Consider the following 18,640-nt stretch of genomic DNA (forward strand, 5'->3'; position numbering starts at 1 on the left):
CCTTGTGATGTCAGCAGCCTGCCCTATGATGTAATTCCTTGCTTCCCTTCCGAAAACCAGGCTGTCCGGGTCAAAAACTGGCAGGATTCTCCAAGACTGACGCAGCGATTGAGAGATCGCATCCTCATAGCCCCACCCTTGTGATGTCAGCGGCCTGCCCTATGATGTAATTCCTTGCTTCCCTTCTGAAAACCAGGCTGTCCGGGTCAAAAACTGGCAGGATTCTCCATGACTGACGTGCCGATTGGCAGATCGCATCATCATAGCCCCGCCCTCGTGATGTCAGCGGCCAGCCCAATGATATCATGACTTGCTTCTCTTCTGAAAACCAGGTTGTCCAGGTCAAAACTGGGCAGGTCGACCAATTGCCATGACATAGCCCCACCCCCATGATGTCACAGACCCATCCCTTGACGTCACGTCCCGCCTCCCTACCCAGAGTTCTCAAGCAGGAGAGGTGGCAACCCTAACCTGCCCAGTTTTGACCCGGACACCCTGGTTTTTGGAAAGGCTGTCCGGGTTAAGACCCTAGGGGGTGGACCCTAATCTTGAAAACTGGGCAGGACAGGCGGAAATTGATTCGGTAATTGGGCATTCGCCGTGTCATAGCCCTGCCCTGCCCTGTTATATCACTGCCCCACCCCCTCTGACATTATAACCCGCCCCCTGTGATGTCACGGTCCACCCCCCTGCCTGAAGTATGGAGACAGGAAAGGTAGCAACCCTATCAGTGGTGATACCATAGAAGCGAAGATTGCCATTGGTCAATAATTGAAGTCAAAGAACAGGAAGGGTCCAAAACCAGAAAGGAGAACCAATAGAATCGCAGCTTCATGAGGTTCCGCAGGCTGGGTAGGGTTCTGGAGAAGACAACCCTCAGCCCAGATGGACGGCGTTAAGCGCAAAGAGACGGGTCTGACTATAAATGGAGAGACCAGAACTGAGCGGTGACGTCTGTGGGTTTTCAGCCCAGAAATCTGCTCTCATTCTTGGCTCCGAGACGGAAGCGAACGGACGTCACCCACATCCACAGTCACGGAGATAACTGATTGGGATCCGGCAGCCAGTGGCCAAGGCCAACCAGGAGAAGCCGCTGGAACATGGCTGGAAATACATTGGGCAGCGGCCCTGGGGCGGAAGGTTCCAGATTGTATTGCGCACTTGGAAAATGGGAATCAGGACGAATGAGATTATTTCATTGGCATCCAAACACTATGGCACCTCCTACCCATATGTATAAATACAAATATACAGAGAGGGAATGTTCTGGGCACACAATAAGCTGTACCCCCATACTGTACTGTCTAAGGGAAACACTATGGCACCCCCTACCCCTATGTATAAATACAAATATACAGAGAAGGAATGTTCTGGGCACACAATAAGCTGTACCCCTATACTGTACTGTCTAAGGGAAACACTATGGCACCCCCTACCCATATGTATAAATACAAATGTACAGAGAAGGAATGTTCTGGGCACACAATAAGCTGTACCCCCATACTGTACTGTCTAAGGGAAACACTATGGCACCCCCTACCCATATGTATAAATACAAATATACAGAGAAGGAATGTTCTGGGCACACAATAAGCTGTACCCCCATACTGTACTGTCTAAGGGAAACACTATGGCACCCCCTACCCATATGTATAAATACAAATATACAGAGAGGGAATGTTCTGGGCACACAATAAGCTGTACCCCCATACTGTACTGTCTAAGGGAAACACTATGGCACCCCCTACCCATATGTATAAATACAAATATACAGGGAAGGAATGTTCTGGGCACACAATAAGCTGTACCCCCATACTGTACTGTCTAAGGGAAACACTATGGCACCTCCTACCCATATGTATAAATACAAATATACAGAGAGGGAATGTTCTGGGCACACAATAAGCTGTACCCCCATACTGTACTGTCTAAGGGAAACACTATGGCACCTCCTACCCATATGTAGGTACTTTTAAGTACCCTTCTCTGTGCTTGCCAAACCTATTTACTTAATTTTCCAGAATTCATAGAGGTCTGGCATGGTGCTAAGATACCGGCAAATTGCTAAAGTGATGCAATAATTAAAAAAGGGATTCCTTTCTCAGCCTGGAAGCTATAGGCCTGTTAGTCTGACATCAGTGCTAGGAAAATGTTTGAAAGGGGTAATAAGTAGAGATGCTACAAATCCAGGATTTGGTTTGGTATTCGGCCAAATCCGTTGTGGTGAATATGGGGGTTCGGCCGAACCCAAAAAACTGGGTTTGGTGCATCCCTAGTAATAAGGGATAAGATATGTGAATACCTTGCAAATTATAATACTAAAGATTTGTGCCAGCATAATTACTTTCTATGAGGATGTGAGCAGGAACCTAGGCTCTGGGATGGCAGTGGATGGGATCTACTTAAATTTTGCTAAAGAATTTGATACAGTGACACACAGAAGGTTACTGGTTAAATGAGGGAATATTGGGCTGGAACTGTACTTAGAGAACTGGCTGAGGGAAGTTGGGTAGGGGGTTCCTCACGGTGAGGGTAGTGAGGGGGTTGGGGAATGCCCTGCCGGGGGATGTTGGGTAGGGGGTTCCTCACGGTGAGGGCAGTGAGGGGGTTGGGGAATGCCCTGCCGGGGGAAGTTGGGTAGGGGGTTCCTCACGGTGAGGGCAGTGAGGGGGTTGGGGAATGCCCTGCCGGGGGATGTTGGGTAGGGGGTTCCTCACGGTGAGGGCAGTGAGGGGGTTGGGGAATGCCCTGCCGGGGGATGTTGGGTAGGGGGTTCCTCACGGTGAGGGCAGTGAGGGGGTTGGGGAATGCCCTGCCGGGGGATGTTGGGTAGGGGGTTCCTCACGGTGAGGGCAGTGAGGGGGTTGGGGAATGCCCTGCCGGGGGATGTTGGGTAGGGGGTTCCTCACGGTGAGGGCAGTGAGGGGGTTGGGGAATGCCCTGCCGGGGGATGTTGGGTAGGGGGTTCCTCACGGTGAGGGCAGTGAGGGGGTTGGGGAATGCCCTGCCGGGGGATGTTGGGTAGGGGGTTCCTCACGGTGAGGGCAGTGAGGGGGTTGGGGAATGCCCTGCCGGGGGATGTTGGGTAGGGGGTTCCTCACGGTGAGGGCAGTGAGGGGGTTGGGGAATGCCCTGCCGGGGGGTGTTGGGTAGGGGTTCCTCACGGTGAGGGCAGTGAGGGGGTTGGGGAATGCCCTGCCGGGGGATGTTGGGTAGGGGGTTCCTAACGGTGAGGGCAGTGAGGGGGTTGGGGAATGCCCTGCCGGGGGATGTTGGGTAGGGGGTTCCTCACGGTGAGGGCAGTGAGGGGGTTGGGAATGCCCTGCCGGGGGATGTTGGGTAGGGGGTTCCTAACGGTGAGGGCAGTGAGGGGGTTGGGGAATGCCCTGCCGGGGGATGTTGGGTAGGGGGTTCCACACGGTGAGGGCAGTGAGGGGGTTGGGGAATGCCCTGCCGGGGGATGTTGGGTAGGGGGTTCCTCATGGTGAGGGCAGTGAGGGGGTTGGGGAATGCCCTGCCGGGGGATGTTGGGTAGGGGGTTCCTCACGGTGAGGGCAGTGAGGGGGTTGGGGAATGCCCTGCCGGGGGATGTTGGGGGGCAGATGGGGCTTGGATAATTTCAGTAGTGAGCTCCTCCCACAGGTGCTGCTTGTGCCTAATGGATATGACTGGAGGTGACTGTATTCCAGGATCAGACTGGGGGGCACATCACTACCCTGGGTCTGGATTGGCGGGTCGGGTTTCCCCCCGTGCCCCCCCGGCCCAGTCCAACCCGGCTTTATTCCAGGAGGAATATCTATATAGTTCATCATATTTACAATCAATGGGCAGCACCGATGCGTCGGTTTATTACACAGTTTCCAGCTTCCACTTTCAGTGATGAAATATTTGGGGGGGGGGAATTAAACTACAGAAAGGAATGTTGTGGCTGGGGGGGCAGATTCCTGTTTGTCCCGAGGGCGCCACCCCTGGCTGTGTCTGGCCGGTGACCACCCCATTACCTCTCACTCGTTGCACCAAATCCCACACAGTTGTGAAATTATTTGTTATTCCGACCCCAGAGCCGGGCGGCCAAGGGAAACCTGACTCCCCAGCCCAGACTGCTCACATCATCGCCCCCCCCAGATAAAGCCCATCGGCTGCTCGGCCAGGGAGCGTTTGATCCGCGCTGTCGTTGGGAGGCAAGTGATAAAGGGCCAGCGCCTTGTTATTTCTTTATAATATACAGTTGGGTCATTTCCCTATGGGACCAAACTGCCAATTATATCCTTATAAACCGTGCTTAGTGATGTCATCAGTTATAATCGGAGTTTAGTGATGTCATTTCTGTCACATGACTCACTGAAACTTGTATATTATAATAAATAAAGTACCCCCTGTCGTAAAATATAGGGATATTATAAGCCCCCGAGGGGTTCCTTATAATATATAGTGAATAAAGTGCCCCCTATTGTAACATATAGGGATATTATAAGCCCCCGAGGGGTTCCTTATAATATATAGTGAATAAAGTGCCCCCTATTGTAACATATAGGGATATTATAAGCCCCCGAGGAGTTCCTTATAATATATAGTGAATAAAGTACCCCCTATTGTAACATATAGGGATATTATAAGTCCCCGAGGAGTTCCTTATAATATATAGTGAATAAAGTGCCCCCTATTGTAACATATAGGGATATTATAAGCCCCCGAGGGGTTCCTTATAATATATAGTGAATAAAGTGCCCCCTATTGTAACATATAGGGATATTATAAGTCACAGAGGAGTTCCTTATAATATATAGTGAATAAAGTGCCCCCTATTGTAACATATAGGGATATTATAAGTCACAGAGGAGTTCCTTATAATATATAGTGAATAAAGTGCCCCCTATTGTAACATATAGGGATATTATAAGTCACAGAGGAGTTCCTTATAATATATAGTGAATAAAGTGCCCCCTATTGTAACATATAGGGATATTATAAGTCACAGAGGAGTTCCTTATAATATATAGTGAATAAAGTACCCCCTATTGTAACATATAGGGATATTATAAGTCACAGAGGAGTTCTATGGCCTCTATAAAAGCACAAGGTCTCCCAGTCCAGTTTGCTCCTCAGGGGTTCAGACTTGGTGATGTTTTTGGGTAAATCCCAAGTGGTCTCCCAGTCCAGTTAGCTCCTCGGGGGTCAGATTTGGTGATGTTTTTGGGTAAATCCCAAGTGGTCTCCCAGTCCAGTTAGCTCCTCGGGGGTCAGATTTGGTGATGTTTTTGGGTAAATCCCAAGTGGTCTCCCAGTCCAGTTAGCTCCTCGGGGGTCAGATTTGGTGATGTTTTTGGGTAAATCCCAAGTGGTCTCCCAGTCCAGTTAGCTCCTCGGGGGTCAGATTTGGTGATGTTTTTGGGTAAATCCCAAGTGGTCTCCCAGTCCAGTTAGCTCCTCGGGGGTCAGATTTGGTGATGTTTTTGGGTAAATCCCAAGTGGTCTCCCAGTCCAGTTAGCTCCTCGGGGGTCAGATTTGGTGATGTTTTTGGGTAAATCCCAAGTGGTCTCCCAGTCCAGTTAGCTCCTCGGGGGTCAGATTTGGTGATGTTTTTGGGTAAATCCCAAGTGGTCTCCCAGTCCAGTTTCAGAGGAGGAAGGAAATTCCCATGTAGTTGTGGGATACAGGGTTGGCATCAGGAATCAGGGGGCTCCATACTAATTTATCAGGCCCCTCCCACTCTGGGTTTCCTAATTATTAACCCCAGGGGAATCATGGATTCAATCTTTAGGGGGTCCAAAGTTACACCAATGTCAAATGGTCACCTTTGTATCTGGGTGGAGGGTCCTGCCAACATGTAGAATGGGGCCCCAGTTCTCACCCATCATGCTGAAACCCTGCCCACAACTCCCAGACACCACCCACTACTGCACAAGCCCCACCCACTTTGTAACCCACAAATCACTTTTTTTTTTAGATCTCTTTGGGTCCCTTTTGCCACAAGGCAAATAATAAGAGCTGTGTGTGTGGGAAGGCAAAGCTTACTGCAAAAAGAGTTTTAGGGGGGGGGCAATATTGCAGTGATTTGTCCCAAGTCGTTAGCGCTGAACTCATTTTGTCCTATTACCGCCGTTTTTGGCCTGACCGACGGCGCCGCCCTGGATTTCAGTAATAAAAGCCTCCCGATAACGTTATCGGCTGAATATTACATTCCGGGAAGTGTTTATGTTGGAGATACGAAGTCTTGAGTCAGAATGGCTTCTGGGCCGTGCAGCGGCGTGGAGAGATTGAAACTGATTGGGGAGATTAGTTGCTCTCTGGAAGCCGATCCGCGAGATGTAAACAGCAGCCAGACAGAGGCCGCCGGTGCCAAGGAACCATCCAGAATAAATGATGAGCGGCTCAGGGTGGGTGCAGATGAGATGCAGATGGATCTTGTTGGGAGCCGCTACGGAGATGCGGTCAGTGGAACAAACAAGTGGAAATCTGCACCAACGGAGTAACGATCCCCCTGCCCAATACTGACCCAGAGATACCCACCGGCAATACCGACCCAGAGATACCCACCGGCAATACCGACCCAGAGATACACACCGGCAATACCGACCCAGAGATACACACCGGCAATACCGACCCAGAGATACACACCGGCAATACCGACCCAGAGATACACACCGGCAATACCGACCCAGAGATACACACCGGCAATACCGACCCAGAGATACCACCCAACCGACCCAGAGATACACACCGGCAATACCGACCCAGAGATACACACCGGCAATACCGACCCAGAGATACACACCGGCAATACCGACCCAGAGATACACACCGGCAATACCGACCCGGAGATACACGCCGGCAATACCGACCCAGAGATACACGCCGGCAATACCGACCCAGAGATACACACAGGCAATACCGACCCAGAGATACACACCGGCAATACCGACCCGGAGATACACACCGGCAATACCGACCCGGAGATACACACCGGCAATACCGACCCAGAGATACACACAGGCAATACCGACCCAGAGATACACACCGGCAATACCGACCCATAGATACACGCCGGCAATACCGACCCGGAGATACCCACCGGCAATACCGACCCAGAGATACACACCGGCAATACCGACCCAGAGATACACACAGCCAATACCGACCCAGAGATACACACCGGCAATATCGACCCAGAGATACACACCGGCAATACCGACCCAGAGATACACGCCGGCAATACCGACCCAGAGATACACGCCGGCAATACCGACCCAGAGATACACACATGTAGCCAATCCGAGCATTAAAATGGTCCCATAGCTAAGCCAACCTATAGCCAATCAGAGCATTAGATTATATATAAAAAAACACTGTATCAATATTACAGCAGAATCTGCTCATCATTGTGGTTCCGAGTAGCTATATTTATCCCACGGGTCCGGCCAAGCAGAACTCTTGCCATGAAGGAATTCTTGGCTCGGGGTGCAGCACAAACAGATGGGGAACATGTCAGTTACTGCTGGATACTGGCCCCATAGCATGTGTATAGTAAGGCAAGGAGCTGCGAGTGTATAGTAAGGCAAGGAGCTGCGAGTGTATAGTAAGGCAAGGAGCTGCGAGTGTATAGTAAGGCAAGGAGCTGCGAGTGTATAGTAAGGCAAGGAGCTGCGAGTGTATAGTAAGGCAAGGAGCTGCGAGTGTATAGTAAGGCAAGGAGCTGCGGGTGTATAGTAAGGCAAGGAGCTGCGGGTGTATAGTAAGGCAAGGAGCTGCGAGTGTATAGTAAGGCAAGGAGCTGCGAGTGTATAGTAAGGCAAGGAGCTGCGAGTGTATAGTAAGGCAAGGAGCTGCGAGTGTATAGTAAGGCAAGGAGCTGCGGGTGTATAGTAAGGCAAGGAGCTGCGAGTGTATAGTAAGGCAAGGAGCTGCGAGTGTATAGTAAGGGCAAGGAGCTGCGATGTAATGTAAGGCAAGGACTGCAGTGTTAGTAAGGCAGAGGCTGGCGGGTGTATTAGTAAGCGCAAGGAGCTGCGGGTGTATATGTAAGGCAAGGAGCGATGTTGCAGAGCTATAAGCGAGTAAGTAACGCGATCGATTATACGTAAGGCAAGGAGCTGCGGGTGTATAGTAAGGCAAGGAGCTGCGGGTGTATAGTATAGGCAAGGAGCTGCGAGTGTATAGTAAGGCAAGGAGCTGCGGGTGTATAGTAAGGCAAGGAGCTGCGAGTGTATAGTAAGGCAAGGAGCTGCGAGTGTATAGTAAGGCAAGATGGTGTCAGAGGATTGCACCGCTGGCGTTCCTGCCACAGGGGGGCCCATCAGCATTTACAAGCGGTCTCAGATTCCCAGAAATGTAGCAGAGAAGTGTCAGGAACATGAGTTATTAACTGGCCGACTTTATCAGCTTGGGTTGGGGCTCCGGGAAGGAGCCTAATATAATATGGGGCCCGGGCAGGGGGCACGGGGGAAACCAACGCAGTGAGACCCTCTCCCCCCCCCAGGGCAGTAACAGCACAGAAGCTTCCCTATTGCATGAAATGGGTTCAACCCGGGCAGAACTTCTACTGTTTCCTTTCCCCATAAATATACAGCTTTTATCTCTTCTCTTTGTGCCTTAGATATTAGAGTTTATATTGAACATTAATCACATCCAGACACTTATCTGTCCCTAAATATGTACAGTTTTCATAAAAATTACATTGATTAAAGCTGATAATTTATCCTCTGCCTCTGTGACAGAATCTCAGCCATAAAGCAGGGCAGGACTGCTGCTTACAATGGGGGATCAGATAGGATCTGTGCCACTGTGACAGATTGCTCTGTTATACAGATAGCTAGAATCTCAGCCATAAAGCAGGGCAGGACTGCTGCTTACAATGGGGGGATCAGATAGGATCTGTGCCACTGTGACAGAATGCTCTGTTATACAGATAGCTAGAATCTCAGCCATAAAGCAGGGCAGGACTGCTGCTTACAATGGGGGGATCAGATAGGATCTGTGTCACTGTGACAGAATGCTCTGTTATACAGATAGCTAGAATCTCAGCCATAAAGCAGGGCAGGACTGCTGCTTACAATGGGGGGATCAGATAGGATCTGTGCCACTGTGACAGAATGCTCTGTTATACAGATAGCTAGAATCTCAGCCATAAAGCAGGGCAGGACTGCTGCTTACAATGGGGGGATCAGATAGGATCTGTGCCACTGTGACAGAATGCTCTGTTATACAGATAGCTAGAATCTCAGCCATAAAGCAGGGCAGGACTGCTGCTTACAATGGGGGGATCAGATAGGATCTGTGCCACTGTGACAGAATGCTCTGTTATACAGATAGCTAGAATCTCAGCCATAAAGCAGGGCAGGACTGCTGCTTACAATGGGGGGATCAGATAGGATCTGTGTCACTGTGACAGAATGCTCTGTTATACAGATAGCTAGAATCTCAGCCATAAAGCAGGGCAGGACTGCTGCTTACAATGGGGGGATCAGATAGGATCTGTGCCACTGTGACAGAATGCTCTGTTATACAGAGAGCTAGAATCTCAGCCATAAAGCAGGGCAGGACTGCTGCTTACAATGGGGGGGGTCAGATAGGATCTGTGCCACTGTGACAGAATGCTCTGTTATACAGATAGCTAGAATCTCAGCCATAAAGCAGGGCAGGACTGCTGCTTACAATGGGGGGATCAGATAGGGATTTTTTTATTGGAATAAACTTAACAAATAATAAATCTTTCAAAACAAACAAAACAATGTACAACTATTTACAAACTGTAAGCAAAGAAATTAGCCATTTTGACTTGAAATTGCCTTTTCATTGCCCATGAAATAAAGCACTTGCATTCAATACATATCCCATTCCCCACACAAACCAAAAGAGGACAAACTGCAATTTAAAAAAAAAACAAAAACAACTTGCCGGCAGTAGCGCTGAGGTGATGGCGCCCATTCATAACATTCAAATGTACCTACAAGATTTCCCCCAGAAAAGCCGGTACAAACTGCCCTAATGGCAAGGAGAAGGACAAGGACACTCACAGATTGATATTTCTCCATTTTGAGGTATTTGAGGTGCAGCGTCTGATCTCCCTTTCCTTCAGGAAACCCAAATCGGCCACCACAGACTTCACTATAAGTTCAATAACAACATCCTCCTGGCCGAGTGATCTCCTACAGCGGGATTGCCATAGGTGGTACCTCATTACTGATATTATCATGTACATGGATCCTGCATCCAGGGGGTGTGGGACAGATAGGATCCCATAGGCCGCATTGGCATAAGAGAGCTGCCTAATGTGTGGTACTTTGAGAGTCTCTGCCAACTGAAACCGCACAGTCTTTGTCACAGGGCAATCAACCAGAAAATGTTCCTGGGTCTCATTGGTGGCGCAGCCCCACGGGCACTCTGTCTGCAATGTTTAAATAGCTCAGATTGCCCCGGACAAAAAGCCTTCCCTGAAGGGCGAGCCAGTTTAGATCAAAGTATTTGGGGGGCACCCTTCTGTCATTGAGCCACCGGAGGCTCTGGGAAAGAATGTTCCCCACACAGTCTTTTAAGGCCAAGGGGACAATGAAATAGGTTCCCAGGATTCTCTGATAGATCTGCCTTCTCGCAACAGAACCCAGCTCCCCAACTCCAATGTCCCACTTTCTCAAAAGCTTCAGCCCCAACTCAAGATGCGGAGGGAGTTGTCTCCCGCGCACCCGGACTGTCTTCCCGCTACCGCCGAGCACCCAATCTCCCACCAGAGGCAATACCCAACGCCTGACGCAACATTCCCACAGGGAATCAGTTCTTTGGCCCAGGCACCCAAAGTTGGACTTCAGGAAGATGGAGCCAAAGAAAGCCACTGGGCATAGCATGCCCAACCCTCCCTCTTTCCTCTGCAGGTAAGTGACACCCCTTTTTACTGGATTCAGCCTGCTCCCCCAGATTAACTGGAAAAACAGACTGTGGATCCGAGCATAGAGAGCTTCAGGCAGTGGATACACATAGGAAACAAACAGAAAGATAGGGACCAGGTAAGTCTTCACGAGCTTCACCCTTTCACTGTAGGACAGCCTCCACTGCTTCCATCGCTGTACTTTAGCATTCCCGGCATCCAACTTCTCTTCCCAGTTTTGCCTACAGTCATCTCCCTTCCCAAATTTGATTCCCAAGATTCTAATCTGAGTTGGGGCAACTGAGAATTCCCGGAGCGGAAAAGCCGGCTCCTCGTTTAATGACCAAAAAGCTTGAAACTTATCCATGTTGACCAGAGACCCGGAGGCCTCTGAGTAACTTCTGATCGTCTCGGACAGCACTCCCACATCCTCCGGACAAGAGACTGCTACCGTGACATCATCCGCGTAGGCTACTGACCTGAGGGGCTGGCTACAGGGAACAGAGAGACCCTTTATTCCACCCGCCTGCAAACGCCTTAAAAAAGGATCAATCGCAAAAACATACAGCAAAGGGCTTAAAGGGCACCCCTGTCTCACCCCGGCCCCGACCTCAAAGTTCTCACCTCGCCACCCATTGATAAGTGGAAAGCTTACGGCCCCTTTGTACAAAGCTGATAACCACCTAATGAATGTTCCCGGGATGCCGTACTTTGCCAAAACGGCCCACAGATACTCATGATCCACTCGATCAAAGGCCTTAGCCTGGTCCAGAGACAGGAAGTAGCACCCAATGTTTTGGACTTTGCATAGTTCCAAGGCTTCCCTTATAGTAAGGATCGCCTCGAATATGCTCCGCCCTTTCACCGTGCAGGACTGGACAGGAGATAATAAAGTGCCTGAAAACAAAATCAGTCTAGTAAAAAGTATCCGTGCGAGAAGCTTCCTATCAGTGTTGAGAAGGGCAATCGGCCTCCAGTTCTCAACCCGCTGTGGATCCTTACCTTTAGACAGCAAGATCAAGGAGGATTCTCTCATAGAGGGGGGCAAGATACCCCCTTCCAGGCAGTCTCTAAAGACCTCTACGAGAACCGGAGCCAGCTGGTCTTTAAATTTCTTATAAAATTCGGCTGTAAGGCCGTCCGGTCCTGGAGCCTTCTTTTTAGCAAGGCAATCGATGGCAGCTTTGACCTCGTCCTCCGTGATCTCAGCTGTCAAAGGCTCAAAGTCCAAATTGGTCACATCAGGCCCTGGGGTTGCCTCCAGGAAGGATGAAGTCCTCCCCTTATCCAAAGCCTTGGCCCGGAACAGAGAAGCGTAGAAGCCTTTCACAACCCCAAGGATGCCCTCCCTGGATGTCTGTAACTTACCCTTGGGGTCGATCAGACCGGTGATAAGCTTCCGCCCAACATTCTCCCGGCAGTTTAAAAAGGGGTCCGGAGAGCGAAAACTCCCATAATCCCTTTCCTGCACAAGAGATTTGTAGCGGCTGTACTGACATTCTCTGATCTGGGCTTTCAGCTGGGTGATCTTTGACCCCTCCACCCCATCCGAAATAGAGGACTCCAGCTTCTTTAAGAGAGTCAGGTACTTCTTATACCGATTACCCTCCCTGCGTACAGATAGCTTACGGAAGAAAGTCCGGAATGAGTGCTTGACATCCTCCCACCACGATGACACAGAGTCATAGAAATCAACCCTCCCGAACTGGTGCTGAAGAAGAGCCTCAAAAGACTTCCCTACTGACTCACCCTCCAGGGAATCTGAGCTTAATCGCCACAGGCCCTTGCCCTTTGCTGGAACTGACAAGGTCCCCACCGTAAAGGAAAGTGTCAGGTGGTCTGAGTATTCAACCCCAACCTCTCTAACATCAGTAAATTCCTCACCCATCCTGACAAAAGCCATATCCAAGCGGCTACTCCTACCCCCACACCTGTAAGTGTGCGTCGCTCTCCGGCCCTCCCAGGTGGCAACATCAACCATTCCAGCTTGCTGAACTAGTTGCTTAAAGAAAAAGCTTTCAGATTTCCCTAACCTTCCTGACCGATCTTCTGGTCTAAGGACTTGGTTGAAATCACCACCAAAGATGACAGAGAGCGACGTGTGCAAATAGGGTCTAATTTCAGCCAGCAGAGCCCTCCTGCCTGACATGGACTGTGGCCCATAGATATTAATAAGGCGAAATCGCCTGCCATTTAAGGTTACATCCAACAACAAACAACGCCCCACCTGAATCTCTAAGAGACGATGTACTCTAATATTGAGGCCACCTCGAAATAATATCGCTACTCCGCCACATGGCTCCTCCGCAATGGACCAAAAAGAAGGCCCATGTCGCCAGTCAGCCCTTGCCTTTCTCAGATCCGCCTGAGTAGTGAGACGGGTTTCCTGAAGGAAAAACACCTCAGCGTCTGAGTTAGCCAGACTTTCAAATGCCAAAAATCTGGCTCGCTGGGTTCTAACACTGCACACATTAGATGTTAAAAACCTAATTGGAGACACTGCCATCATGAACGCTTGTCATGGATTGTCCCTTCCTTCCTTTAGCTGAAGAACCAACTGCATCACCATAACGCTTCACCTGGGGACCTAAGTGCAGTTGCTCCTCATCACCATCACTAGCAGGGTTTTTAACCAGAGTTTGGGAATTTCTTGCAGTTCCCCCAGTACCTTTTTTTTTGACTGGTTGTTCACCTCCTTCCCTAGATCTTTTCTTTGAAGCCAGTTGAATGTCCATATCCTCCTGCTCAGATTCCCTTTGATTCACACTGGCTTCTTCTCTCTCCATCCTCTCCAACTCCTCTTGCTCTTCCCTCTCTGCCCTGTCACCCCAGGTCTCAGAATTATCATCTAGTACTGAGAATTTATTCCCAGTACTAACAGAGAAGGGATTTACTGCTGAGGGACCTTCTCCAGGATCTAATTGATGGGCATACTTTTTAGATTTTTTATTTTTTGTTTTTTTCCAACCATCCTCTGCCTCAACATCAACTGCCACCTTCCCTTCCCTTGTTCTGAATTCCTTCTCCGGTTTCTTTACACTTCTCTGAACATTTGTTGGCTGCCTAACTCTCTGTCTCTGTCACCTTCCCTTTGTTCCTGCCCCCCCTTCCCTTGTCCCTGCCCCCCTTCCCTTTGTTCCTGCCCCCCTTCCCCTTGCCCCTGCTCCCCTTCCCCTTGCTCCTGCTCCCCTTCCCCTTGCTCCTGCTCTCCATCCACTGGCTCCATTACCTTCCTCATCTCTCTGTCTATCTCAGGGAAGAGTCTGACCATGTTATGGTATGCCTTGGGACACCTCCTGTGGGAATGCCCCATTCTGTTGCACAGGTTGCACCTCACACGGTTACAGCTGTTTGCCTCGTGCCCCACAGCATTACAGAGTGCACACCTTAGTACAGTACAGGCTTTTGCCAGATGATCTCTGGCCCCACACTTAAAGCACCTCCTGGGCTGGCCTACATAGAAACAAGTGCCCTTTTCCTTCCCTATAAAAAAAGAATTGGGCAGATGGGTGGGTACATTGCCTGTCACGTTGAGTTTAACCTGGGTGCGCCAACCACCGCCCCAGACATTATCCTCATCAAATATTTTTACCAAGGGAGACAAAACTGTACATTGGCGCTGCAACCAGACCAAACTATCCTCCTGGGGAATTGCATCATTTTTCATCATTATGGTGATGTTCTTGGTCTCCGGCTTGGTCATTGGGATGACAACTAAATTCTCCCAGTCCGGGTGTCCTGCTCTTTTCTGCAAATTATAAATCCGCCAGAAATGGTCTAAAACCTCAGGCAACTTAAAGGTGATGTCGTACTCTGATTCTGTCTGGCCAATTACGGCTGACAAGTCATCTGAGGAAAATCCCATCCCATCCAATAGCACTTTGCGTACAAAGAACCGCCTTGGAGGGGCTCCCTCTTTATTGCCCTCCCACTTTACCTTAACCCAATTCTTTCTCTTAAAGGGATCATTATCAGAGAAATCAGGAACTGGGAAAAGCCGCCTTTTCTCCCAAAAATTTGTTGGATTTGCCTGGCCACCCACCTGAACTGACTCCACCTCTACTGCTTCTGAAGGACCTTGATCTACCTGACCCTGTCTTACTTCCGCCAATACATGAGCAGCACCAACACCCATAGCCCCTCCCACCTCCCCACCTTGAACCCCTCCACGTTCACTCTCCGTTCCTCCAGCACCTGGCACAGCCTCACTCACCCGCACATGCCCAACGGACACAGGGGCTTGCACTTCATTCACCCGCTCATGCCCACCTGACACAGAAGCTTGCACTTCATTCACCTCATTCACCCCACTCTCCACCCTCTCACTTGCTTTCACACAGGAAGAAGTGTTAGTTGGAGCAATGTCCATTTTCTCAGTTTGCAGATCTTCTTCTCTCGCTTCCGACACAGTTCCAACTGGATCACAAGTTCCTCCTCGTTGCGCTTTCCCACTGCCACTCTGGGGTATGGGATTTGCCATTACTTTGCCTTGTGCTTTAGGCAACTCTGGGAAATCCTGATCCGATAACAGTTCAAAATTCTGGTCCTGCTTCCCAACATTAACTTTAAAGGTTTTTTCCTCCGATCTCTTCTTCTCCTGATCATCCACATCCTGCTGATTAAAGGCCATATTTTGCCAGTTGACCCTCCCCTGCCGTTTCTGCACTCTGGGGGGTAATGGCTTTACAAAATCCGCTTCGCTCTCAGATGACGCGGGGCTCGCGAGGTGCTCGCCTGATAAGGCTTTCTCAAAGCCGGTTTTGCTGCCGGGCTGCGGACATTGGCTGCCATGTCTGCAAATCTCTGCCTGTTCTGGTAAACTTCCTTCCAGGGCCCGACCTCCTTATACAGCTCGGCAATCTGCTGTTCTATCCCAGCGAGCTCCTTGCCCAGTTCATCCCATTTGTTTTTATTAGTAGCCTTCACTTTGCCTTCAGAAACTGCCATCCTGTTTGTAAAATATTTCAATGACAGCTGCACAGATTTCTTTCTGTTTTGTAAAGTAGCCAGTTCTTTCAAAGCATCAGCCACTCTTTCTGCAGTTATTGTTTCTTTAACTTCCCCTTTAAATCTTGCCTGTTTCTGGACAGCACCTTTACATGCAGCTCCTTTAATTGGCTTATGCACAATGCTGGTTCCAGGGCTCGCACCAGGGCTGCTGCCTTCTGAGCTCAGGGGAACTGGTGCAATGGTGGGAACTTCCTTCCCTCTCTCCTCTCCGCTGCTACAGGCGCCGGCTGCCCCATGGGCCGGAGATGTGGGTGTACCAGTGCCAGGACTGGCGGCTGCACCCGGGGCCCCACTCTCCTGGCAAGCCGGCTGGGATACACACACAGAAGAGTGGATTGCTGATTCCTCCCCCACATGGCCAACTGATTCCAGCTGAGCTGCTGGAGAAGCTGCTGGGTTACAGGCCGGGGGTCCCTGCTGCTCACAGCTCTCACTCACACGCTGCTGGGGGGGATTCTGACAAAGGTTGGAATCACTTTGCGCAGTTTCATTATTATCAGTTTGTGTTACAGACACAGGTTTATTTACAGGCTCAGTCTCACTCACTGCCGGCAGCTCAGTAACAAACTCTGAATGAATTAAAGGCACAGTTTGTATTTCCATACCTTTGTGTTTGTGCTGCTTTATTTCTTCCTCAGATGCCAACTGTTGCTTCACTTGCTTTCCATCCACTTTTCCCTTTACCAAAGGATCAGCCGCTCTAGGTGGGGTGATCTTTCCCTGGGGGGCCCCTCTGCGGGCTTCCACCTCCTGAGCACGGGCTGCTGCTGCATTTCTCTGCCTTTGCCTCCTGGTCTCTTCCACAGACTTCTCCACTTCCATCTCACTCTCGCTGCTGGTTTTCCCCCTAGGTGTTCTTGGGGTCCCAACAGACGATGATCTGAGTCTTGGCCTTGCACTTACAGCCACATGGCTAGGCCCCAAAGCCTGGGCCTCAGTTTTGCGGGCAGCCCGACCAGCCCTAGCAGGGCCTGGGCTTGCTCCAGACATCCACAGACCTCACTGAAACACATCTGCTTCCAATGGGGATCAGATAGGATCTGTGCCACTGTGACAGAATGCCCTGTTATACAGATAGCTAGAATCTCAGCCATAAAGCAGGGCAGGACTGCTGCTTACAATGGGGGGATCAGATAGGATCTGTGCCACTGTGACAGAATGCTCTGTTATACAGATAGCTAGAATCTCAGCCATAAAGCAGGGCAGGACTGCTGCTTACAATGGGGGGATCAGATAGGATCTGTGCCACTGTGACAGAATGCTCTGTTATACAGATAGCTAGAATCTCAGCCATAAAGCAGGGCAGGACTGCTGCTTACAAATGGGGGGGGATCAGATAGGATCTGTGCCACTGTGACAGAATGCTCTGTTATACAGATAGCTAGAATCTCAGCCATAAAGCAGGGCAGGACTGCTGCTTACAATGGGGGGGGATCAGATAGGATCTGTGCCACTGTGACAGAATGCTCTGTTATACAGATAGCTAGAATCTCAGCCATAAAGCAGGGCACGACTGCTGCTTACAATGGGGGGGGATCAGATAGGATCTGTGCCACTGTGACAGAATGCTCTGTTATACAGATAGCTAGAATCTCAGCCATAAAGCAGGGCAGGACTGCTGCTTACAATGGGGGGATCAGATAGGATCTGTGCCACTGTGACAGAATGCTCTGTTATACAGATAGCTAGAATCTCAGCCATAAAGCAGGGCAGGACTGCTGCTTACAATGGGGGGATCAGATAGGATCTGTGCCACTGTGACAGAATGCTCTGTTATACAGATAGCTAGAATCTCAGCCATAAAGCAGGGCAGGACTGCTGCTTACAATGGGGGGATCAGATAGGATCTGTGCCACTGTGACAGAATGCTCTGTTATACAGATAGCTAGAATCTCAGCCATAAAGCAGGGCAGGACTGCTGCTTACAATGGGGGGATCAGATAGGATCAAGTCTGTGGGAGGAGCTGCCAAGCTTAGTGAATAATTAACAAATCTGTGTGATAAATAGTATTTCTTTCATCGCTTATTGATTACACTTGGCAAAACATTCCTATTCCTCATAGAAATAAATCACTCACCTGTCAGTCCCATAGGAATAGCAGAATCAGTCTGGTTTTGGGGTGCATATATGATATGGGGGTTACACTGTGACAGTGGGGGGGGGCTGGGGGAAAGATGGGGGGTATATCTGTGCCTATGTATTATACAGTTACATTATGTGCATATATGATATGGGGGGTTACACTGTGACAGTGGGGGGGGGGGGGCTGGGGGAAAGATGGGGGGTATATCTGTGCCTATATATTATACAGTTACATTATGTGCATATATGATATGGGGGTTACACTGTGACAGTGGGGGGGGGGGAAAGATGGGGGTATATCTGTGCCTATATATTATACAGTTACATTATGTGCATATATGATATGGGGGTTACATTGTGACAGTGGGGGGGGGGGGCTGGGGGAAAGATGGGGGTATATCTGTGCCTATATATTATACAGTTACATTATGTGCAATATATGATATGGGGGTTACACTGTGACAGTGGGGGGGGGGGGCTGGGGGAAAGATGGGGGGTATATCTGTGCCTATATATTATACAGTTACATTATGTGCATATATGATATGGGGGTTACACTGTGACAGTGGGGGGGGGGGGGGCTGGGGGAAAGATGGGGGGTATATCTGTGCCTATATATTATACAGTTACATTATGTGCATATATGATATGGGGGTTACACTGTGACAGTGGGGGGGGGGGGGCTGGG

Source organism: Xenopus tropicalis, chromosome 3, assembly GCF_000004195.4.
Source record: "Xenopus tropicalis strain Nigerian chromosome 3, UCB_Xtro_10.0, whole genome shotgun sequence".
Classification (NCBI taxonomy): domain Eukaryota; kingdom Metazoa; phylum Chordata; class Amphibia; order Anura; family Pipidae; genus Xenopus; species Xenopus tropicalis.